Here is a 27500-nt window from a genome sequence, read left to right as displayed (position 1 = left end):
TTATTGTCCAGTCTACTCCTTAACTTAAACCTTATTGTCCAGTCTACTGCTTAACTTAAACCTTTAGTCCAGTCTACTGCTTAACTTAAACCTTATTGTCCAGTCTACTCCTTAACTTAAACCTTATTGTCCAGTCTACTGCTTAACTTAAACCTTATTGTCTAGTCTACTCCTTAACTTAAACCTTATTGTCCAGTCTACTGCTTAACTTAAACCTTTAGTTCAGTCTACTCCTTAACTTAAACCTCATTGTCCAGTCTACTGCTTAACTTAAACCTTATTGTACAGTCTACTGCTTAACTTAAACCTTTAGTCCAGTCTACTCCTTAACTTAAACCTTATTGTACAGTCTACTGCTTAACTTAAACCATATTGTACAGTCTACTCCTTAACTTAAACCTTTAGTCCAGTCTACTCTGTACCTTAAACCTTTAGTCCAGTCTACTGCTTAACTTAAACCTTTAGTTCAGTCTACTGCTTAACTTAAACCTTTAGTCCAGTCTACTGCTTAACTTAAACCTTTAGTCCAGTCTACTGCTTAACTTAAACCTTTAGTCCAGTCTACTGCTTAACTTAAACCTTATTGTCCAGTCTACTCCTTAACTTAAACCTTATTGTCCAGTCTACTGCTTAACTTAAACCTTTAGTCCAGTCTACTGCTTAACTTAAACCTTATTGTCCAGTCTACTCCTTAACTTAAACCTTATTGTCCAGTCTACTGCTTAACTTAAACCTTATTGTCTAGTCTACTCCTTAACTTAAACCTTATTGTCCAGTCTACTGCTTAACTTAAACCTTTAGTTCAGTCTACTCCTTAACTTAAACCTCATTGTCCAGTCTACTGCTTAACTTAAACCTTATTGTACAGTCTACTGCTTAACTTAAACCTTTAGTCCAGTCTACTCCTTAACTTAAACCTTATTGTACAGTCTACTGCTTAACTTAAACCATATTGTACAGTCTACTCCTTAACTTAAACCTTATAGTCCAGTCTACTGCTTAACTTAAACCTTTAGTTCAGTCTACTCCTTGACTTAAACCTCATTGTCCAGTCTACTGCTTAACTTAAACCTTATTGTACAGTCTACTCCTTAACTTAAACCTTATAGTCCAGTCTACTGCTTAACTTAAACCTTTAGTCCAGTCTACTGCTTAACTTAAACCTTATTGTACAGTCTACTCCTTAACTTAAACCTTATTGTACAGTCTACTCTGTACCTTAAACCTTTAGTCCAGTCTACTGCTTCACTTAAACCTTTAGTTCAGTCTACTGCTTAACTTAAACCTTTAGTCCAGTCTACTGCTTAACTTAAACCTTTAGTCCAGTCTACTGCTTAACTTAAACCTTTAGTCCAGTCTACTGCTTAACTTAAACGTTATTGTCCAGTCTACTCCTTAACTTAAACCTTATTGTCCAGTCTACTGCTTAACTTAAACCTTTAGTCCAGTCTACTGCTTAACTTAAACCTTATTGTCCAGTCTACTCCTTAACTTAAACCTTATCGTCCAGTCTACTCCTTAACTTAAACCTTATTGTCCAGTCTACTGCTTAACTTAAACCTTATTGTCTAGTCTACTCCTTAACTTAAACCTTATTGTTCAGTCTACTGCTTAACTTAAACCTTTAGTCCAGTCTACTCCTTAACTTAAACCTTATAGTCCAGTCTACTGCTTAACTTAAACCTTTAGTTCAGTCTACTCCTTGACTTAAACCTCATTGTCCAGTCTACTGTTTAACTTAAACCTTTAGTCCAGTCTACTGCTTAACTTAAACCTTATTGTACAGTCTACTCCTTAACTTAAACCTTATTGTACAGTCTACTGCTTTACTTAAACCTTATTGTTTAGTCTACTCCTTAACTTAAACCTTATTGTTTAGTCTACTCCTTAACTTAAACCTTATTGTTTAGTCTACTCCTTAACTTAAACCTTTTTGTCCAGTCTACTGCTTAACTTAAACCTTATTGTTTAGTCTACTCCTTAACTTAAACCTTATTGCCCAGTCTACTCCTTAATGTATACCTTATTGTTCAGTCTACTGCTTAACTTAAACCTTTAGTCCAGTCTACTCCTTAACTTAAACCTTATAGTCCAGTCTACTGCTTAACTTAAACCTTTAGTTCAGTCTACTCCTTGACTTAAACCTCATTGTCCAGTCTACTGTTTAACTTAAACCTTTAGTCCAGTCTACTGCTTAACTTAAACCTTATTGTACAGTCTACTCCTTAACTTAAACCTTATTGTACAGTCTACTGCTTTACTTAAACCTTATTGTTTAGTCTACTCCTTAACTTAAACCTTATTGTTTAGTCTACTCCTTAACTTAAACCTTATTGTTTAGTCTACTCCTTAACTTAAACCTTTTTGTCCAGTCTACTGCTTAACTTAAACCTTATTGTTTAGTCTACTCCTTAACTTAAACCTTATTGCCCAGTCTACTCCTTAATGTATACCTTATTGTCCTGTCTACTCCTAAACAACCAGAGGTTGACTCCTCTGGTTGTATAGAAGTGTATTATTCATGTGTTAAAGCTGCATTCTCTCTCCTGACCACCAGGGGGCGACTCCTCTGGTTGTATAGAAGTCTATATAGATGACTCTACTTCTCTTGATGTATTCCCTCAGTAAACATTGTAAACATGAGTTTATGTCTCAATCTCTAGTTTCAAGTCTTCTTCAATACAGCATGATGTTCATTTAGTAAATTATGGTCATTTAGAGTCGAACAGACCATAAAGCAGGGGACGCTTTAGGGCGGGGCACCAGGGGGCGACTCCTCTGGTTGTATAGAAGTCTATGCTGCTACTGGGTGAGAATCTGCGGGTGGTGGGGGTAGACTCGTCCACCATCTCCTGGATCACTGACTACCTCACAGGCAGACCACAGTTTGTCAGAATGGGCCGTGTGCTGTCTGGGACGGTGGTCAGTGATGCTGGAGCCCCACAGGGAACTGTTCTGTCTCCCTTCCTGTTCACCCTGTACACCACTGACTTCCAGTACAACACACAGTCATGCCATCTGCAGAAGTTCTCTGATGACTCTGCGGTGGTCGGGTGTATTAGGGATGGACGGGAGGAGGAGGACAGGGCAGTGGTGAGGGACTTTGTGGATTTGGCTTCTGAACGTGGCCAAGACCAGAGAGATGGTGGTGGACTTCAGGAGGAAGACAACAGCTCCTAGTCCTCTGAGTGTTCTGGGAGAGGATGTGGACATAGTGGAGGAGTACAGGTACCTGGTGTTTCCATCGACAGCCGACTGAACTGGAAGGCCAACGTCAACGCTGTGTACAAGAAGGGGATGAGTCGACTCTTTTTCCTGAGGAAGCTTAGATCCTTCAATGTGTGCAGAAGATGCTGGAGATGTTCTACCAGTCGGTTGTGGCCAGCGCCCTGTACTTCTTCGTCTGCTGGGGAGCAGCATTGGAGCCGGTGACACCAACAGACTTAACAAGCTAGTTAAGAAGGCTGGCTCCATCATCGGCTACAAGCAGGAGTTATATATATATATATATATATATATATATATATATATATATATATATATATATATATATATATATATATATATATATAAATATATATATACGTGAGGAACCTCTTGGAGAAAGAGCTCCTCTGACCCTGCAGTAGGTGGTGGAGAGGGTGGTTATATATATATATATATATATATATATATATATATATATATATATATATATATATATATATATATATATATAACCATCCTCTCCACCTGCTGCAGGGTCAGAGGAGCTCTTTCTCCAAGAGGCTTCGCTGCAACAAGAACCGCTACAGGAGAACATTCCTGCCTACGGCTTTAAGACTTTATAATAAGTCACTTCCTGCAGATCCTCTGTGGATTAATTCATCACTGTACACGTGTATGCTATTACAGTTCACATACATACTTTGCATTTTGCACTCTCTATTGTTTACATTTAATTTGCTTAATTAATGAATACACTCTGTGGCTGTAAATATATTTCATTCCAGTTAGTTGTATTCTATTCTTCTGTGTATATTTATATATATATATATATCTATATATATATATATATATATATATATATATATATATATAGATATATATATATATATAAATATATATATAGATATATAAACGTATATATATATATATATATATATATATATATATATATATATATATATACGTTTATATTTTACTTTATTTTTATTTTATTTTATTTTATTGTATATATCTTTCATCCCTTTTGCTTCTTTATATATTTTATCTTTTATCTTGTTTGTTCATTTGTATCTTCAAGTTGTACGGCGCTACTACGACAACAAATTTCCCCTTGGGGATTAATAAAGTATCTATCTATCTATCTATCTATCTATCTATCTATCTATCTATCTATCTATCTATCTTTCTATCTATCTTTCTATCTATCTATCTTTCTATCTATCTTTCTATCTATCTATCTATCTATCTATCTATCTATCTATCTATCTATCTATCTATCTATCTATCTATCTATCTTTCTATCTATCTTTCTATCTATCTATCTATCTATGTGTTAAAGCTACATTCTCTCTACTGACCACCAGGGGGCGACTCCTCTGGTTGTAAAGAAGTCTAGCAGGGTTTGCTTTAGGGCGGGGCTACAAAGTGATTGACAGGTCTCTACAGCACTCCTCCTCAGTCCATATATGGTCACTTCCTGTTCACCGGTTGCAAAAAAACACAACTTTGCGGCGGTTATAATCCAAGATGGCGATGGAGAAATTGACGAACTCGAGGCTTCAAAACATCCACAGACTGACGGGTGACGTCACGATGATTACGTCCATTACTTATGGTCACGATCTGGGTTTTGATTGATCAATGATTTGCTTTGAACGACTAGCCTTGAATAAAAGTTAGATTTAATATTCATTTTAAGCAAAAAAGCTCTTTCAGATTTATATTGCATTTAAAAAGGGTTTATTTTCTTTTCTTAATAAATAATGCATTAACATACAAACTGAAAGAATACATTTTATTTTTGAAGTCCAACATTGTGTTGTTGTTACTTAACTAGTTTATTCATCGTTACAGGATAATGGACCAGAGCAGAGAAGAGATGGAGGTAAAGAATAAGGGCGGGGCAGGAAGTACCAAGGGAATACAGAGAGAGAGAAAGAGCAAGGGAGAGAGAGAGAGAGAGAGAGAGAGAGAGAGAGAAAAAAAGAGGGGGGGGTGGCTGATGTCATCGCTGTGAGGCAGCCAATCACAGAGCAGCAGGAGGAGCTGGAGGAGAGGCAGAAGGGCGTGTTCATGGACTACTGCAGCATCAGAGGAAGTAAAGAACCGAGAGGAGGCACGACTCTGCAGACAGGAGACACAATAAAGACACAGAAGAAGAAGCAGAAGAAGAAGCAGAAGAAGAAGAAGAAGAAGAAGAAGAAGAAGAAGAAGAAGAAGAAGAAGAAGAAGAAGAAGGGAGCAGATAAAAAAAGCAGAGCAACGAAGGGGAGACACGCCACACCTGCAGAGGTAGGAGGAAAACAATGGCATCCCCATGCTGTGTGTGTGTGTGTGTGTGTGTGTGTGTGTGTGTGTGTGTGTGTTACATAATGTCATGGCAGTGTGTTGCTCTGACAGCCTCCGTGTTGCTGAATCATTTTATTTTCATATATGTCATAATTCATCTGCAGAAGCTTGTTTTTATTCATATTGAATGAAAGTTATTCACATTATTATTACACACACTATTACACACATTATTACACACACTATTACACACAGGCGTCGTATTCACGACCGCTTCATCACTCACTTCCTCTGCTGCTGAAACTCTCAGGGCGGCCGAGAGTCAGGCGGGTCTGTCTGTCTTTCTGTCTTTCTTTCTTTCTTCATTTCTTTCTTTCTTTCTTTCTTTCTTTCTTTCTTTCTTCATTTCTTTCTTTCTTTCTTTCTTTCTTTCTTCATTTCTTTCTTTCTTTCTTTCTTAATCTTCAAAAAACTGCAAAATGAATAAATGCATGGATGATGTAAAGGTGCGTCTCCTGTCAAATGTCTATTACATTTGACAAAAACAATCATAACTTGGAAGCAGCTCATTTTGGCATTTCTACTCTAAAGAAAAAAGCTGATAATCAATATATATAATAATAAATATAGTATATCAATGTAGAATCAATACTCGAGTGGAGACGAAGAGGATTCACTTCACTTCTCAGGTTTCTGTTGACTCTGAATTCCTCTTCTTCACTCGTAGCAACGTCACTACGCATCCAACTCCTTCTGTTTGCTCTGTGGGCGAGGAAGAGGAGGAAGAGGAGGAAGAGGAGGAAAGGAGGAGGAGGAAGAGGAGGAGGAGAAAGAGGAGGAGAAGGAGGAGGGAAAGTTAGGCGCGAATGGCACAAATTTGCCAATGTTTTGTCTTCCCTCCTCCTCCTCCTCCTCATACTTGGCATTAGTCCGGTTTACTGAAACCATCTGGTGATCTGTTCTGCTCCACAACCTCCAGACTGAGACACTCGGTGCTCAAACTCATTGAAACAATTATGAGTCACAAACTCACTATTTACCTCCCAGATTTAAAATACCTAACAAAACTACTGAAGTTATGTTTTAGTTTCCGGGGAGACGAGGCTGAGAAGGTTGACGTGGAAACGTAAATAAAAGAGAAGTGAAGGCTAAAGTACAGTCCTAGTGCCTTCAGGCGTTCAGAGTATTTATGATTAAACAATCCACTTCATTTAGACATGTACAGCAAGGGAGCCAGAGTGGTGCCGTAGCGTACCGTAGCGTACCGTAGTGGTGCCGTAGCGTACCGAAGTGGTGCCGTAGCGTACCGTAGCGAACCGTAGTGGTGCCGTAGCGTACCGAAGTGGTACCGTAGCGTACCATAGCGGTACCGTAGCGTACCGTAGCGTACCGTAGTGGTGCCTTAGTGTACCGTAGCGTACCGAAGTGGTGCCGTAGCGTACCGTAAGGTACCACAGCGTACCGTAATGTACCACAGCGTACCGAAATGTACCATAGCGTACCGTAGTGGTGCCTTAGTGTACCGTAGCGTACCGTAGTGGTGCCGTAGCGTACCGTAGCGTACCGTAGTGGTGCTGTAGCGTACGTAGCGTACCGTAGCGTACCGTAGTGGTGCCTTAGTGTACCATAGCGTACCGTAGCGTACCGTAGTGGTGCCTTAGTGTACCGTAGCGTACCGTAGCGTACCGTAGTGGTGCCTTAGTGTACCGTAGCGTACCGTAGTGTACCGTAGTGGTGCCTTAGCGTACCGTAGCGTACCGTAGTGTACCGTAGTGGTGCCTTAGCGTACCGTAGCGTACTGTAGTGGTGCCTTAGTGTACCGTAGCGTACCGTAGTGGTGCCTTAGTGTACCGTAGCGTACCATTGAGTACCGTAGCGTACCGTAGCGTACCGTAGTGGTGCCGTAGCGTACCGTAGTGTACCGTAGTGGTGCCTTAGTGTACCGTAGCGTACCATTGAGTACCGTAGCGTACCGTAGTGTACCGTAGTGGTGCCTTAGTGTACCGTAGCGTACCGTTGAGTACCGTAGCGCACCGTAGCGTACCATAGCGTACCGTAGTGGTGCCTTATGGTGCTGTAGCCGTAGCGTACCGTAGTGGTGCCTTAGTGTACCGTAGCGTACCGTAGCGTACCGTAGTGGTGCCTTAGCGTACCATAGCGTACCGTAGTGGTGCCTTAGTGTACCGTAGTGTACCGTAGTGGTGCCTTAGTGTACCGTAGCGTACCGTAGTGTACCGTAGTGGTGCCTTAGTGTACCGTAGCGTACCGTAGTGGTGCCTTAGTGTACCGTAGCGTACCGTAGTGGTGCCTTATGGTGCCGTAGCCGTAGCGTGTTCTGGGTGCTGGGATCTGGGCGACGGGTCAGAGGAGGCCGAGCCCTCACAATGACAATACTCTGACTTTTGCTATCTTTCACTTCCTGTCTGGCTTCCTCTGTAAATCCTCATTATGCTTTTTCTCATCTGTCTCTCTCGCTCTCTCAGTCTCTCTCTCTCTCTCTCTCTCTCTCTCTCTCACACCCATGCCTCCCTCCCCTCTGACCCATCCCTCCTCTCTTTTTGGAACTTTTACTTCCCTTGTTTTTTACATCTCTCTACAGAACGAAGCCTTTGTGTTGAGCAATGAGAGGAATGCCCTTTACTCTCTTTCTTCTTCTTCTTGTTTTCCTCTCAGCTCCTCTTCCTCATGTCCTCATTTCTTCTCTTCGCGTGTGTTTGTGTGTGTGTGTGTGTGTGTGTGTGTGTGTGTGTGTGTGTGTGTGTGCGTGTGTGTGTGTAGGGCCATTAGCTGGGATTAGAGACTGTTGGAGGGTTTTAACAGCCCCTCTGTGTTTGTGGGTTTTAATCCCCTCAGAAAAGCTAATCTAACTTCAGTGGCTTCAACGTGTACAGTGAGCACACACACACACACACACACACACACACACACACACACACACACACACACACACACACACACACACACAAACACACACACACACACACACTTCCTTCTGCAAATATGTGACTTGTGTGTGGATGAACCGTAGTTCATGAGGTCGACCACGAACACAGAGGACGCTTTCATCAGCCGACATATATGACCAACAATATCGTCATAGAAACGACACAAGACCCCGTGATGCACAAGAGCCACGGGAAAGACACTAGAAACAGGAAACAAGAAACACAAGAAACACAAGAAACAGGAAGCAAGAAACACAAGAAACAGGAAGCAAGAAACACAAGAAACAGGAAGCAAGAAACAGGAAACAAGAAACACAAGAAACAGGAAGCAAGAAACACAAGAAACAGGAAACAAGAAACACAAGAAACAGGAAGCAAGAAACAGGAAACAAGAAACACAAGAAACACAAGAAACAGGAAACAACAAACACAAGAAACAGGAAACACAAGAAACACTAGAAACAGGAAGCAAGAAAGAGGAAACTAGAAACGAGGAAACACAAGAAACAGGAAGCAAGAAACACAAAAAACACAAGAAACACAAGAAACACAAGAAACAGGAAGCAAGAAACACAAGAAACAGGAAACAAGAAACAAGAAACAGGAAAACAAGAAACACAAGAAACAGGAAGCAAGAAACACAAGAAACAGGAAACAAGAAACAAGAAACACAAGAAACAGGAAGCAAGAAACAGGAAACAAGAAACACAAGAAACACAAGAAACAAGAAACAGGAAACAACAAACACAAGAAACAGGAAACAAAAGAAACAGGAAACACAAGAAACAGGAAACAACAAACACAAGAAACACAAGAAACACTAGAAACAGGAAGCAAGAAACAGGAAACAACAAACACAAGAAACACAAGAAACAGGAAGCAAGAAACACAAGAAACAGGAAGCAAGAAACACAAGAAACAGGAAACAAGAAACAGGAAACAAGAAACACAAGAAACAAGAAACAGGAAACAAGAAACACAAGAAACAGGAAACACAACAAACAGGAAACACAACAAACAGGAAACAACAAACACAAGAAACACTAGAAACAGGAAGGAAGAAACAGGAAACAACAAACACAAGAAACACAAGAAACAAGAAACAGGAAACAACAAACACAAGAAACAGGAAACACAAGAAACAGGAAACAACAAACACAACAAACACAACAAACACAACAAACACAAGAAACAGGAAACAACAAACACAAGAAACACAAGAAACAGGAAGCAAGAAACACAACAAACAGGAAGCAAGAAACACATGAAACAGGAAACAAGAAACACAAGAAACAGGAAGCAAGAAACAACAAACACAAGAAACAGGAAACAACAAACACAAGACACACAAGAAACAGGAAACAAGAAACAAGAAACAAGAAACACAAGAAACAGGAAACAAGAAACACAAGAAACAGGAAACAAGAAACACAAGAAACACAAGAAACAGGAAGCAAGAAACACAAGAAACAGGAAACAAGAAACACAAGAAACACAAGAAACAAGAAACAGGAAACAACAAACACAAGAAACAGGAAACACAAGAAACAGGAAACAAGAAACACAAGAAACAGGAAACAAGAAACACAAGAAACAGGAAACAAGAAACACAAGAAACACAAGAAACAGGAAACAAGAAACACAAGAAACAGGAAACAAGAAACACAAGAAACAGGAAACAAGAAACACAAGAAACAGGAAACAAGAAACAAGAAACAGGAAACAAGAAACACAAGAAACAGGAAGCAAGAAACACAAGGAACAGGAAACAAGAAACAAGAAACACAAGAAACAGGAAGCAAGAAACAGGAAACAAGAAACACAAGAAACACAAGAAACAACAAACAGGAAACAACAAACACAAGAAACAGGAAACACAAGAAACAGGAAACAACAAACACAACAAACACAACAAACACAACAAACACAAGAAACAGGAAACAACAAACACAAGAAACAGGAAACAAGAAACAAGAAACACAAGAAACAGGAAGCAAGAAACACATGAAACAGGAAACAAGAAACACAAGAAACACAAGAAACAGGAAACAACAAACACAAGAAACACAAGAAACAGGAAACAAGAAACACAACAAACAGGAAGCAACAAACACAAGAAACACAAGAAACACAAGAAACAGGAAACAAGAAACACAAGAAACAGGAAGCAAGAAACACAAGAAACAGGAAACAAGAAACACAACAAACAGGAAACAACAAACACAAGAAACACAAGAAACACAAGAAACAGGAAACAAGAAACACAAGAAACAGGAAGCAAGAAACACAAGAAACAGGAAACAAGAAGCACAAGAAACACAAGAAACAACAAACAGGAAACAACAAACACAAGAAACAGGAAACACAAGAAACAGGAAACAAGAAACACAAGAAACACAAGAAACAGGAAACACAAGAAACAACAAACAGGAAACAACAAACACAAGAAACAGGAAACACAAGAAACAACAAACAGGAAACAACAAACACAAGAAACAGGAAACACAAGAAACAGGATCACAAGAAACAGGAAACAACAAACACAAGAAACACAACAAACACAACAAACACAAGAAACAGGAAACAACAAACACAAGAAACAGGAAACAAGAAACAAGAAACACAAGAAACAGGAAGCAAGAAACACAAGAAACAGGAAGCAAGAAACACATGAAACAGGAAACAAGAAACACAAGAAACACAAGAAACAGGAAGCAAGAAACAACAAACACAAGAAACAGGAAACAACAAACACAAGAAACACAAGAAACAGGAAACAACAAACACAACAAACAGGAAGCAACAAACACAAGAAACACAAGAAACACAAGAAACAGGAAACAACAAACACAAGAAACAGGAAGCAAGAAACACAAGAAACAGGAAACAAGAAACACAAGAAACAGGAAACAACAAACACAAGAAACACAAGAAACACAAGAAACAGGAAACAAGAAACACAAGAAACAGGAAGCAAGAAACACAAGAAACAGGAAACAAGAAACACAAGAAACAACAAACAGGAAACAACAAACACAAGAAACAGGAAACAAGAAACACAAGAAACAACAAACAGGAAACAACAAACACAAGAAACAGGAAACACAAGAAACAGGAAACACAAGAAACAGGAAACAACAAACACAACAAACACAACAAACACAACAAACACAAGAAACAGGAAACAACAAACACAAGAAACAGGAAACAAGAAACAAGAAACACAAGAAACAGGAAGCAAGAAACACATGAAACAGGAAACAAGAAACACAAGAAACACAAGAAACAGGAAACAACAAACACAAGAAACACAAGAAACAGGAAACAAGAAACACAACAAACAGGAAGCAACAAACACAAGAAACACAAGAAACACAAGAAACAGGAAACAAGAAACACAAGAAACAGGAAGCAAGAAACACAAGAAACAGGAAACAATAAACACAACAAACAGGAAACAACAAACACAAGAAACACAAGAAACACAAGAAACAGGAAACAAGAAACACAAGAAACAGGAAGCAAGAAACACAAGAAACAGGAAACAAGAAACACAAGAAACACAAGAAACAAGAAACAGGAAACAACAAACACAAGAAACAGGAAACACAAGAAACAGGAAACAAGAAACACAAGAAACACAAGAAACAGGAAACACAAGAAACACAAGAAACAACAAACAGGAAACAACAAACACAAGAAACAGGAAACACAAGAAACAACAAACAGGAAACAACAAACACAAGAAACAGGAAACACAAGAAACAGGATCACAAGAAACAGGAAACAACAAACACAAGAAACACAACAAACACAACAAACACAAGAAACAGGAAACAACAAACACAAGAAACAGGAAACAAGAAACAAGAAACACAAGAAACAGGAAGCAAGAAACACAAGAAACATGAAGCAAGAAACACATGAAACAGGAAACAAGAAACACAAGAAACACAAGAAACAGGAAGCAAGAAACAACAAACACAAGAAACAGGAAACAACAAACACAAGAAACACAAGAAACAGGAAACAAGAAACACAACAAACAGGAAGCAACAAACACAAGAAACACAAGAAACACAAGAAACAGGAAACAAGAAACACAAGAAACAGGAAGCAAGAAACACAAGAAACAGGAAACAAGAAACACAAGGAACAGGAAACAAGAAACAAGAAACACAAGAAACAGGAAGCAAGAAACAGGAAACAAGAAACACAAGAAACACAAGAAACAACAAACAGGAAACAACAAACACAAGAAACAGGAAACACAAGAAACAGGAAACAACAAACACAACAAACACAACAAACACAACAAACACAAGAAACAGGAAACAACAAACACAAGAAACAGGAAACAAGAAACAAGAAACACAAGAAACAGGAAGCAAGAAACACATGAAACAGGAAACAAGAAACACAAGAAACACAAGAAACAGGAAACAACAAACACAAGAAACACAAGAAACAGGAAACAAGAAACACAACAAACAGGAAGCAACAAACACAAGAAACACAAGAAACACAAGAAACAGGAAACAAGAAACACAAGAAACAGGAAGCAAGAAACACAAGAAACAGGAAACAAGAAACACAACAAACAGGAAACAACAAACACAAGAAACACAAGAAACACAAGAAACAGGAAACAAGAAACACAAGAAACAGGAAGCAAGAAACACAAGAAACAGGAAACAAGAAGCACAAGAAACACAAGAAACAACAAACAGGAAACAACAAACACAAGAAACAGGAAACACAAGAAACAGGAAACAAGAAACACAAGAAACACAAGAAACAGGAAACACAAGAAACAACAAACAGGAAACAACAAACACAAGAAACAGGAAACACAAGAAACAACAAACAGGAAACAACAAACACAAGAAACAGGAAACAAGAAACAAGAAACACAAGAAACAGGAAGCAAGAAACACAAGAAACAGGAAGCAAGAAACACATGAAACAGGAAACAAGAAACACAAGAAACACAAGAAACAGGAAGCAAGAAACAACAAACACAAGAAACAGGAAACAACAAACACAAGAAACACAAGAAACAGGAAACAACAAACACAACAAACAGGAAGCAACAAACACAAGAAACACAAGAAACACAAGAAACAGGAAACAACAAACACAAGAAACAGGAAGCAAGAAACACAAGAAACAGGAAACAAGAAACACAAGAAACAGGAAACAACAAACACAAGAAACACAAGAAACACAAGAAACAGGAAACAAGAAACACAAGAAACAGGAAGCAAGAAACACAAGAAACAGGAAACAAGAAACACAAGAAACAACAAACAGGAAACAACAAACACAAGAAACAGGAAACAAGAAACACAAGAAACAACAAACAGGAAACAACAAACACAAGAAACAGGAAACACAAGAAACAGGAAACACAAGAAACAGGAAACAACAAACACAACAAACACAACAAACACAACAAACACAAGAAACAGGAAACAACAAACACAAGAAACAGGAAACAAGAAACAAGAAACACAAGAAACAGGAAGCAAGAAACACATGAAACAGGAAACAAGAAACACAAGAAACACAAGAAACAGGAAACAACAAACACAAGAAACACAAGAAACAGGAAACAAGAAACACAACAAACAGGAAGCAACAAACACAAGAAACACAAGAAACACAAGAAACAGGAAACAAGAAACACAAGAAACAGGAAGCAAGAAACACAAGAAACAGGAAACAATAAACACAACAAACAGGAAACAACAAACACAAGAAACACAAGAAACACAAGAAACAGGAAACAAGAAACACAAGAAACAGGAAGCAAGAAACACAAGAAACAGGAAACAAGAAACACAAGAAACACAAGAAACAAGAAACAGGAAACAACAAACACAAGAAACAGGAAACACAAGAAACAGGAAACAAGAAACACAAGAAACACAAGAAACAGGAAACACAAGAAACACAAGAAACAACAAACAGGAAACAACAAACACAAGAAACAGGAAACACAAGAAACAACAAACAGGAAACAACAAACACAAGAAACAGGAAACACAAGAAACAGGATCACAAGAAACAGGAAACAACAAACACAAGAAACACAACAAACACAACAAACACAAGAAACAGGAAACAACAAACACAAGAAACAGGAAACAAGAAACAAGAAACACAAGAAACAGGAAGCAAGAAACACAAGAAACATGAAGCAAGAAACACATGAAACAGGAAACAAGAAACACAAGAAACACAAGAAACAGGAAGCAAGAAACAACAAACACAAGAAACAGGAAACAACAAACACAAGAAACACAAGAAACAGGAAACAAGAAACACAACAAACAGGAAGCAACAAACACAAGAAACACAAGAAACACAAGAAACAGGAAACAAGAAACACAAGAAACAGGAAGCAAGAAACACAAGAAACAGGAAACAAGAAACACAAGAAACAGGAAACAAGAAACACAAGAAACACAAGAAACACAAGAAACAGGAAACAAGAAACACAAGAAACAGGAAGCAAGAAACACAAGAAACAGGAAACAAGAAACACAAGAAACACAAGAAACAGGAAGCAAGAAACACAAGAAACAGGAAACAAGAAACACAAGAAACACAAGAAACAAGAAACAGGAAACAACAAACACAAGAAACAGGAAACACAAGAAACAGGAAACAAGAAACACAAGAAACACAAGAAACAGGAAACAAGAAACACAAGAAACAGGAAGCAAGAAACACAAGAAACAGGAAACAAGAAACAGGAAACAAGAAACACAAGAAACAGGAAACAAGAAACACAAGAAACAGGAAGCAAGAAACACAAGAAACACAAGAAACAGCAAACAGGAAACAACAAACACAAGAAACAGGAAACACAAGAAACAGGAAACAAGAAACACAAGAAACACAAGAAACAGGAAACACAAGAAACAGGAAACAACAAACACAAGAAACACAAGAAACACAAGAAACAGGAAGCAAGAAACACAAGAAACAGGAAACAAGAAACACAAGAAACACAAGAAACAAGAAACAGGAAACAACAAACACAAGAAACAGGAAACACAAGAAACAGGAAACAAGAAACACAAGATACACAAGAAACAGGAAGCAACAAACACAAGAAACAGGAAACACAAGAAACAGGAAACAACAAACACAACAAACACAAGAAACAGGAAACAACAAACACAAGAAACAGGAAACACAAGAAACAGGAAACAACAAACACAAGAAACACAAGAAACAGGAAACAACAAACACAAGAAACAGGAAACACAAGAAACAGGAAACAAGAAACACAAGAAACACAAGAAACAGGAAACACAAGAAACAGGAAACAACAAACACAAGAAACACAAGAAACAGGAAACAAGAAACACAAGAAACACAAGAAACAAGAAACAGGAAGCAAGAAACACAAGAAACAAGAAACACAAGAAACACAAGAAACAAGAAACAGGAAACAACAAACACAAGAAACAGGAAACACAAGAAACAGGAAACAACAAACACAAGAAACACAAGAAACAGGAAGCAAGAAACACAAGAAACAGGAAACACAAGAAACAGGAAACAACAAACACAAGAAACACAAGAAACAGGAAACAAGAAACACAAGAAACACAAGAAACAAGAAACAGGAAACAACAAACACAAGAAACAGAAAACACAAGAAACAGGAAACAAGAAACACAAGAAACACAAGAAACAGGAAACACAAGAAACAGGAAACAAGAAACACAAGAAACACAAGAAACAGGAAACACAAGAAACAGGAAACAACAAACACAAGAAACACAAGAAACAGGAAACACAAGAAACAGGAAACAACAAACACAAGAAACACAAGAAACAGGAAACAGCAAACACAAGAAACAGGAAACACAAGAAACAGGAAACAAGAAACACAAGAAACACAAGAAACAGGAAACACAAGAAACAGGAAACAACAAACACAAGAAACACAAGAAACAGGAAACAAGAAACACAAGAAACAGGAAACAAGAAACACAAGAAACAGGAAACAAGAAACACAAGAAACAGGGAACAAGAAACATGAGAAACACAAGAAACACAAGAAACAGGAAACAAGAAACACAAGAAACAGGAAACAAGAAACACAAGAAACACAAGAAACACAAGAAACACAAGAAACACAAGAAACACAAGAAACAGGAAACAAGAAACACAAGAAACAGGAAACAAGAAACATAAGAAACACAAGAAACAGGAAACAACAAACACAAGAAACACAAGAAACAGGAAACAACAAACACAAGAAACACAAGAAACAGGAAACAAGAAACACAAGAAACAAGAAACACAAGAAACAGGAAACAAGAAACACAAGAAACAGGAAACAGGAAAACATAAGAAACACAAGAAACACAAGAAACAGGAAACAAGAAACACAGAAACACAAGAAACACAAGAAACAGGAAACAAGAAACACAGAAACACAGAAACACAAGAAACACAAGAAACAGGAAACAAGAAACACAGAAACACAGAAACACAAGAAACAGGAAACAAGAAACACAGAAACACAGAAACACAAAAAACAGGAAACAAGGAACACAGAAACACAGAAACAGGAAACATGAAACAAGAAACACAAGAAACACAGAAACACAAGAAACACAAGAAATAGGAAACAAGAAACACAAGAAACAGGAAACAACAAACACAAGAAACACAAGAAACAGGAAACAAGAAACACAAGAAACAGGAAACAGGAAACAAGAAACAAGAAACACAGAAACACAAGAAACAGGAAACAAGAAACACAAGAAACACAAGAAACACAAGAAACAGGAAACAGGAAACAAGAAACAAGAAACACAGAAACACAAGAAACAGGAAACAAGAAACACAAGAAACACAAGAAACACAAGAAACACAAGAAACACAAGAAACACAAGAAACAGGAAACAAGAAACAAGAAACAAGAAACAAGAAACACAAGAAACAGGAAACAAGAAACACAAGAAACAGGAAACAAGAAACAAGAAACACAGAAACACAAGAAACACAGAAACACAAGAAACACAAGAAACAGGAAACAAGAAACACAAGAAACACAAGAAACACAAGAAACACAAGAAACACAAGAAACAGGAAACAAGAAACAAGAAACAAGAAACAAGAAACACAAGAAACAGGAAACAAGAAACACAAGAAACAGGAAACAAGAAACAAGAAACACAGAAACACAAGAAACACAGAAACACAAGAAACACAAGAAACAGGAAACAACAAACACAAGAAACACAAGAAACAGGAAACAAGAAACATAAGAAACACAAGAAACACAAGAAACAGGAAACAAGAAACACAAGAAACAGGAAACAAGAAACATAAGAAACAGGAAACAAGAAACATAAGAAACACAAGAAACACAAGAAACAGGAAACAAGAAACACAAGAAACAGGAAACAAGAAACATAAGAAACAGGAAACAAGAAACACAAGAAACAGGAAACAACAAACACAAGAAACACAAGAAACAGGAAACAAGAAACATAAGAAACACAAGAAACACAAGAAACAGGAAACAAGAAACACAAGAAACAGGAAACAAGAAACATAAGAAACAGGAAACAAGAAACACAGAAACACAAGAAACACAAGAAACAGGAAACAAGAAACACAAGAAACAGGAAACAAGAAACACAGAAACACAAGAAACACAAGAAACAGGAAACAAGAAACACAGAAACACAAGAAACACAGAAACACAAGAAACACAAGAAACAGGAAACAAGAAACACAAGAAACAGGAAACAAGAAACACAAGAAACAGGAAACAAGAAACACAGAAACACAGAAACACAAGAAACAGGAAACAAGAAACACAGAAACACAGAAACACAAGAAACAGGAAACAAGAAACACAGAAACACAAGAAACACAAGAAACAGGAAACAAGAAACACAGAAACACAGAAACACAAAAAACAGGAAACAAGAAACACAGAAACACAGAAACAGGAAACATGAAACAAGAAACACAAGAAACGTAAAAAAAAACGTTATAAACTTACAAAACGCAGAAAACATGAAGTACACCAAAGCCGCCACCCAGATGTGCATATTTGTGGGTAAATCTGACATTAATATCGTCCCCGTACGACTAAACACATCTGAGGGAAACGTGTTTTCTCCCAGATTACGGACGCAGTTTTAAACACGTTAACGTTATAAACTTAAACTAAACAAAGTTGCGTTGAGATTAGTAAAAGCGTCAAGGTTTGACTTACAATACGTAGTTTTAACTTGTTTTACGTTATTTTACGTTATTTTAAGTTGTTTTAAGTTGTTTTAAGTTGCGGAGGTAAATCCAGATGTCTGTCGCCGACTTTCCTCTCAACGTATCCGGTGGCAGCTGATTGGTTCATGGGCCGGCAGCTGATTGGTTCATGGGCCGGCAGCTGATTGGTTCATGGGCCGGCAGCTGATTGGTTCATGGGCCGGCAGCTGATTGGTTCATGGGCCGGCAGCTGATTGGTTCATGGGCGAGCAGCTGATTGGTTCATCACCAAACTTTAAAAGATCAATGGGCGTCGTCCAGTCTGCGTATCGGTTTGATTAGCAGCTCATGAATCCATAACTGAGTGAAAACAATCGTGACTCGTCTGTAGTGAAGCTGATCAATATTTATAATCTGCCAGTAACGTGCACGTGAGAGGTAAGACGTGCACGTGAGAGGTAAGACGTGCACGTGAGAGCTAAGACGATGGTGGAGGTTTTTATTTCAAGTTATATTATTCATTATTATTTAAATATGTATACAAAAAAGAAAATGATCAAGTACAAATTTGAATTCATGACAATAATACAACTTTTAATATAAGGATGAAATATGATGTATTTATATTTAATATTAAATAAAAAAAGACGCTATTATTTCCGTCTCTCCTCTTCATACCTGCTGACGACACAACGTCTCCATGACGACCATCTGGCTCCTTCTGTGTGTGTGTATGTGTGTGTGTGTGTGTGTGTGTGTGTGTGTGTGTGTGTGTGTGTGTGTGTGTGTGTGTGTGTGTGTGTGTGTGTGTGGAGGAGATGCAGGGAGTGGCACCGGAGAGAAAGCGAGGGACAGAAAGGGGGATGGGAGGAGAGGAGGAGGGGCAGCGCGGAGGGATGGGGAGGATGCTGCGTTGTGGGGGTTACCATGGTGATGAGGGGGGCTGCACTCAGAGAGACTCACACAATCACACAATCACACACACAATGACTCACACAATGTGAATGGACATCTTCACCGACTGATTAAATAATATGATAAGCATCAGATCTCCTTTTGATTCAAACCTTCCTTCCTGTTCTCAGAGTTGAGAGAGAGAGAGAGGGAGAGAGAGGGTACAGAGAGAGACATAGAGAGAGAGAAAGAGAGAGACATAGAGAGAGAGGACAGAGAGAGACAGAGAGAGGGAGAGAGAGAGAGAAGGAGAGAGGGAGGACAGAGAGAGACATAGAGAGATGGAGGGAGATAAAGAGAGAGAGAGAGAGAGAGAGAGAGAGAGAGAGAGAGAGAGAGATAAAGAGAGAGAGAGAGAGAGAGAGAGAGAGAGAGATAAAGAGAGAGAGAGAGAGAGAGAGAGAGAGAGAGAGAGGCTCGAGTGGAAACATAATCTCCCACCTGGGAGAGATGTAACCTGGATGAAGGAGAAAGAACGTCCTCCAGAAAGACTTTCACTGAAAGAGACATTATTACATTCATCATTTCATTCTTATTATTCTTCTTCTTCTTCTTCTTCTTCTTCTTCTTCTTCTTCTTCTTCTTCTTATTATTATTATTATTATTATTATTATCATTATTATTATTATTATTATTATTATTATTATTATTATGGAGGAGGAGGAGGAGGATCATGATAACACATGAAGCATAGACTTCTATACAACCAGAGGAGTCGCCCCCTGGTGGTCAGGAGAGAGAATGCAGCTTTAACACATGAAGCATAGACTTCTATACAACCAGAGGAGTCGCCCCCTGGTGGTCAGGAGAGAGAATGCAGCTTTAACACATGAAGCATAGACTTCTATACAACCAGAGGAGTCACCCCCTGGTGGTCAGGAGAGAGAATGCAGCTTTAACACATGAAGCATATACTTCTATACAACCAGAGGAGTCGCCCCCTGGTAAGAGGACCAGAGGTAGACCCAGAACCCGCTGGAGGGTTAGATATCGGCCTCATGAGTGGTTATCAAACTGATGGCGAACCGACAACACGGGAGACCGCCGTTGGTTTCCGGTTACTTCCTCACCATTAGCGCTGGTTTCTTTAGACCACGATGTCCTTTCATTCACACCACCATCACTCATTCCAACCCTTCAGGCTTCCTGCTTATTATGGGAACTGTTCAAGCTCACCCGATAACGACCAGCCTTCCTCTCTGGACCGACGCACAGAGCGCTGCTCGCTGCTCTTGTGCGTCAGCAGTCTGAACGGCGTTGTGAGTCCGTCACACGCGTGATGTATGACGAGGTATTGATTGGCAGCCAACCCACCAGATGGGACACTTTGCTTTGTTAAGGCTCCACATCAATATTCAGAGTTCATCGCTGATACTGTTGACGACTTCATGTTTGAATCCACTCTGTGTGAATGTGAATAGATGAACGTTGTGCTAACAGCTCACAGCTAACAGCGAACGTTTACTCGCTCTCCTCCTGCAGAGAAGTGTTCTGTTAAATCACACGGATGAATGATGCGTTTAACTGAAGGTCCGTACAGTATTGTGCTCCGTGGCGACGGAAGTCTAAAAACCTGCCCATAGGTTTCAAGACTCTAACGCACTTGAATCCTCATTAGCTGCATCAATCGCTGCCTCCCTGAAGGAGTGTCTTCCTGACAGAGCGTCTTCCTGACGGAGCGTCTTCCTGACGGAGCGTCTTCCTGACGGAGCGTCTTCCTGAAGGAGCGTCTTGCTGACGGAGCGTCTTCCTGACAGAGCGTCTTCCTGATGGAGCGTCTCCCTGACAGAGCGTCTTCCTGACAGATTGCTTCCTGACGGAGCGTCTTCCTGACAGAGCGTCTTCCTGAAGGAGCGTCTTCCTGAAGGAGCGTCTCCCTGATGGAGCGTCTCCCTGACGGAGCGTCTTCCTGACGGAGCGTCTTCCTGACAGAGCGTCTCCCTAACAGAGCGTCTTCCTGAAGGAGCGTCTTCCTGAAGGAGCGTCTCCCTGACGGAGCGTCTTCCTGACGGAGCGTCTTCCTGACAGAGCGTCTTCCTGACAGAGCGTCTCCCTGACAGAGCGTCTTCCAGATGGAGCGTCTTCCTGACGGAGCGTCTTCCTGACGGAGCGTCTTCCTGAAGGAGCGTCTTCCTGACAGAGCGTCTTCCTGACGGAGCGTCTTCCTGACAGAGCGTCTTCCTGACGGAGCGTCTTCCTGAAGGAGCGTCTTCCTGAAGGAGCGTCTCCCTGACGGAGCGTCTTCCTGACGGAGCGTCTCCCTGACGGAGCGTCTTCCTGACAGAGCGTCTTCCTGACAGAGCGTCTCCCTGACAGAGCGTCTTCCTGACAGAGCGTCTTCCTGACAAAGCGTCTTCCTGACAGAGCGTCTTCCTGAAGGAGCGTCTTCCTGAAGGAGCGTCTCCCTGACGGAGCGTCTTCCTGACGGAGCGTCTTCCTGACAGAGCGTCTCCCTGACAGAGCGTCTTCCAGATGGAGCGTCTTCCTGACAGAGCGTCTTCCTGACAGAGCGTCTTCCTGACAGAGCGTCTTCCTGAAGGAGCGTCTCCCTGACAGAGCGTCTTCCTGACAGAGCGTCTTCCTGACAGAGCGTCTTCCTGAAGGAGCGTCTTTCTGACAGAGCGTCTTCCTGACAGAGCGTCTTCCTGAAGGAGCGTCTCCCTGACAGAGCGTCTTCCTGACAGAGCGTCTCCCTGACAGAGCGTCTCCCTGACAGAGCGTCTTCCAGATGGAGCGTCTTCCTGACAGAGCGTCTTCCTGAAGGAGCGTCTCCCTGACAGAGCGTCTTCCTGACAGAGCGTCTTCCTGAAGGAGCGTCTCCCTGACAGAGCGTCTTCCTGAGGGAGCATCTCCCTGACAGAGCGTCTTCCTGAAGGAGCGTCTTCCTGACAGAGCGTCTTCCTGACAGAGCGTCTTCCTGAAGGAGCGTCTTCCTAAAGGAGCGTCTTCCTGACAGAGCGTCTTCCTGACAGAGCGTCTTCCTGACAGAGCGTCTCCCTGACAGAGCGTCTTCCAGATGGAGCGTCTTCCTGAAGGAGCGTCTTCCTGACAGAGCGTCTTCCTGACAGAGCGTCTTCCTGAAGGAGCGTCTCCCTGACAGAGCGTCTTCCTGAAGGAGCGTCTCCCTGACAGAGCGTCTTTCTGACAGAGCGTCTCCCTGACAGAGCGTCTTCCTGAAGGAGCGTCTCCCTGACGGAGCGTCTTCCTGAAGGAGCGTCTCCCTGACAGAGCGTCTTCCTGACAGAGCGTCTTCCTGAAGGAGCGTCTCCCTGACAGAGCGACTTCCAGATGGAGCGTCTTCCTGAAGGAGCGTCTTCCTGACAGAGCGTCTTCCTGACAGAGCGTCTTCCTGAAGGAGCGTCTCCCTGACAGCACGTCTTCCTGACAGAGCGTCTTCCTGAAGGAGCGTCTCCCTGACAGAGCGTCTTCCTGAAGGAGCGTCTCCCTGACGGAGCGTCTTCCTGAAGGAGCGTCTCCCTGACAGAGCGTCTTCCTGACAGAGCGTCTCCCTGAGCGCTGTGTCACACGGCTCCCAGCTGGCGGCCCTCGGCTAAAGCTAATAGATCCCCAGCAGCACAGCGGCACTAATGACCGGCTCGTGTGTGTGTGTGTGTGTGTGTGTGTGTGTGTGTGTGTGTGTGTGTGTGTGTGTGTGTGTGTGTGTGTGTGTGTGTGTGTGTGTGTGTGTGTGTGTGTGGTGACCCAGAGGTGGATAAACAATGTCACGCCAATAAGAACAGATTTGAATGTGAAAGGCCTCGTGGTAAAACGACCACCGTCCCGTCTGGAAGGCTAAAGGACAGCGATGTGTTTCCTCTCAGGATGATGGAGCTACAGAGGCCAGATCATCAACTCCTTCACTCCTTCACTCCTTCACTCCTTTACTCCTTCACTCCTTCACTCCTTTACTCCTTCACTCCTTCACTCCTTTACTCTTTCTATCCTTCACTCCTTCACTCCTTCACTCCTTCATTCATTTACTCCTTTACTCCTTTACTCCTTTACTCCTTCACTCCTTCACTCCTTTACTCTTTCTATCCTTCACTCCTTCACTCCTTCACTCCTTCATTCATTTACTCCTTTACTCCTTTACTCCTTTACTCCTTCACTCCTTTACTCCTTTACTCCTTCACTCCTTCACTCCTTTACTCTTTCTATCCTTCACTCCTTCACTCCTTCACTCCTTCATTCATTTACTCCTTTACTCCTTTACTCCTTTACTCCTTTACTCCTTCACTCCTTCACTCCTTTACTCCTTCTATCCTTCACTCCTTCACTCCTTCACTCCTTCACTCCTTCACTCCTTTACTCCTTCACTCCTTCACTCCTTTACTCCTTCTATCCTTCACTCCTTCACTCCTTCACTCCTTCACTCCTTTACTCCTTTACTCCTTCACTCCTTCACTCCTTTACTCCTTTACTCCTTCACTCCTTCACTCCTTCTATCCTTCACTCCTTCACTCCTTCACTCCTTCACTCCTTTACTCCTTTACTCCTTCACTCCTTCACTCCTTTACTCCTTTACTCCTTCACTCCTTCACTCCTTTACTCCTTTACTCCTTCACTCCTTCACTCCTTCTATCCTTCACTCCTTCACTCCTTCACTCCTTCACTCCTTCACTCCTTCACTCCTTCACTCCTTCACTCATTTAGTCCTTTACTCCTTCACTCCTTCACTCATTTAGTCCTTTACTCCTTCACTCCTTCACTCATTTAGTCCTTTACTCCTTCACTCCTTCACTCATTTAGTCCTTTACTCCTTCACTCATTTACTCCTTTACTCCTTCACTCCTTCACTCATTTAGTCCTTTACTCCTTTACTCCTTCACTCATTTAGTCCTTCACTCCTTTACTCCTTCACTCCTTCACTCCTTTACTCCTTCACTCCTTCACTCATTTAGTCCTTTACTCCTTTACTCCTTCACTCATTTAGTCCTTTACTCCTTTACTCCTTCACTCATTTAGTCCTTTACTCCTTCACTCCTTCACTCCTTCACTCCTTTACTCCTTCACTCCTTCACTCATTTAGTCCTTTACTCCTTTACTCCTTCACTCATTTAGTCCTTTACTCCTTCACTCCTTCACTCATTTAGTCCTTTACTCCTTCACTCATTTACTCCTTTACTCCTTCACTCCTTCACTCATTTAGTCCTTTACTCCTTTACTCCTTCACTCATTTAGTCCTTCACTCCTTTACTCCTTCACTCCTTCACTCCTTTACTCCTTCACTCCTTCACTCATTTAGTCCTTTACTCCTTCACTCATTTAGTCCTTTACTCCTTCACTCCTTCACTCATTTAGTCCTTTACTCCTTTACTCCTTCACTCATTTAGTCCTTTACTCCTTTACTCCTTCACTCATTTAGTCCTTTACTCCTTTACTCCTTCACTCATTTAGTCCTTTACTCCTTCACTCCTTCACTCATTTAGTCCTTTACTCCTTCACTCCTTCACTCATTTAGTCCTTTACTCCTTCACTCCTTCACTCATTTAGTCCTTTACTCCTTTACTCCTTCACTCATTTAGTCCTTTACTCCTTCACTCCTTCACTCATTTAGTCCTTTACTCCTTCACTCCTTCACTCCTTCACTCATTTAGTCCTTTACTCCTTCACCACAACATCGTCTGATGATCAATTGAGTTTGTGTCTGAAGCACCTCTGTAGGGCTCAGCCTTAGAGATAGAGTAAGGAGATGAGTTTCCTCTGTGTGTGTGTGTGTGTGTGTGTGTGTGTGTGTGTGTGTGTGTGTGTGTGTGTGTGTGTGTGTGTGTGTGTGTGTGTGTGTGTGTGTGTGTGTGTGTGTGTGTGTGAGGTGTAATGAATTATGTATTTAGGTGAATTTAGGTCACGCAGCCAAACTGGGAATATCTCCGTCTTCCCTCGTCTACACAAATGTAGACGAGGGAAGACGGAGATATTCCCAGTTTGGTGTGTGTGTGTGTGTGTGTGTGTGTGTGTGTGTGTGTGTGTGTGTGTGTGTGTGTGTGTGTGTGTGTGTGTGTGTGTACTGAGGGGGAAGCCCTCTTTTCCTGTGCTTAATCTCTCCATCCACACTTCCCAATTCTTATTTTCCAGATCGGAATCTATCAATGAATAAATTTCTCGCTCTGTCGCGTTCTCTCTCCGTCCACCTGCCTCCCCCCACACACACACACACACACACACACACACACACACACACACACACACACACTGCTGCCCCCCTCATAGGGAGGACTTGGTGGAGCCTGTTTCACGTTCACAGAGCGTAAATGTGATCGATCATAAAGTAACATGGAGACGACTTATTGATTATGTTCACAGAAACAGCTGAATGAACTTCTGAGGGCTCGCATGACATGTCATGTGTTACTGAAACATGTCAACATGTCATGTGTTACTGAAACATATCAACATGTCATGTGTTACTGAAACATGTCAACATGTCATGTGTTACTGAAACATATCAACATGTCATGTGTTACTGAAACATGTCAACATGTCATGTGTTACTGAAACGTGTCATGTGTTACTGAAACATATCAACATGTCATGTGTTACTGAAACATGTCAACATGTCATGTGTTACTGAAACGTGTCATGTGTTACTGAAACATATCAACATGTCATGTGTTACTGAAACGTGTCATGTGTTACTGAAACATATCAACATGTCATGTGTTACTGAAACATGTCAACATGTCATGTGTTACTGAAACATATCAACATGTCATGTGTTACTGAAACATGTCAACATGTCATGTGTTACTGAAACGTGTCATGTGTTACTGAAACATATCAACATGTCATGTGTTACTGAAACGTGTCATGTGTTACTGAAACATATCAACATGTCATGTGTTACTGAAACGTGTCATGTGTTACTGAAACATATCAACATGTCATGTGTTACTGAAACGTGTCATGTGTTACTGAAACATATCAACATGTCATGTGTTACTGAAACATGTCAACATGTCATGTGTTACTGAAACATATCAACGTGTCATGTGTTACTGAAACATGTCAACATGTCATGTGTTACTGAAACATGTCAACATGTCATGTGTTACTGAAACATATCAACATGTCATGTGTTACTGAAACGTGTCAACATGTCATGTGTTACTGAAACATGTCAACATGTCATGTGTTACTGAAACATGTCAACATGTCATGTGTTACTGAAACATGTCAACGTGTCATGTGTTACTGAAACATGTCAACATGTCATGTGTTACTGAAACGTGTCATGTGTTACTGAAACATATCAACATGTCATGTGTTACTGAAACGTGTCATGTGTTACTGAAACATATCAACATGTCATGTGTTACTGAAACGTGTCATGTGTTTCTGAAACACATCAACATGTCATGTGTTACTGAAACATATCAACATGTCATGTGTTACTGAAACATGTCAACATGTCATGTGTTACTGAAACGTGTCATGTGTTTCTGAAACATATCAACATGTCATGTGTTACTGCAACATGTCATGTGTTACTGAAACGTGTCATGTGTTACTGAAACATATCAACATGTCATGTGTTACTGAAACATATCAACATGTCATGTGTTACTGAAACATGTCATGTGTTACTGAAACGTGTCATGTGTTACTGAAACATGTCAACATGTCATGTGTTACTGAAACATGTCATGTGTTACTGAAACATATCAACATGTCATGTGTTACTGAAACGTGTCATGTGTTACTGAAACATATCAACATGTCATGTGTTACTGAAACATATCAACATGTCATGTGTTACTGAAACATGTCAACATGTCATGTGTTACTGAAACATGTCAACATGTCATGTGTTACTGAAACATGTCAACATGTCACTCTCACTCTCACTATAACTAA

General features: G+C 40.5%; 1 protein-coding gene across 1 annotated transcript in view; it reads left to right on the top strand.

Moving 5' to 3' along the window:
- Positions 1-5307: 5307 nt before the first annotated feature.
- Positions 5308-27500, top strand: part of LOC306743838 (neural cell adhesion molecule L1-like) — a gene marked incomplete at its 3' end in the record, with an annotated part of 54543 nt that continues 32350 nt past the window's right edge. Inside the window, exon 1 of the mRNA XM_079226402.1 lies at positions 5308-5499. The remainder of the gene's footprint in view (positions 5500-27500) is intronic.

This window comes from Taurulus bubalis (assembly GCF_910589615.1).
Source record: "Taurulus bubalis genome assembly, chromosome: 11".
In the NCBI taxonomy this organism is placed as follows: domain Eukaryota; kingdom Metazoa; phylum Chordata; class Actinopteri; order Perciformes; family Cottidae; genus Taurulus; species Taurulus bubalis.
The sequence above is the reverse complement of the archived record's forward strand: the minus strand, read 5'-3'. Positions and strand labels throughout refer to the sequence as shown.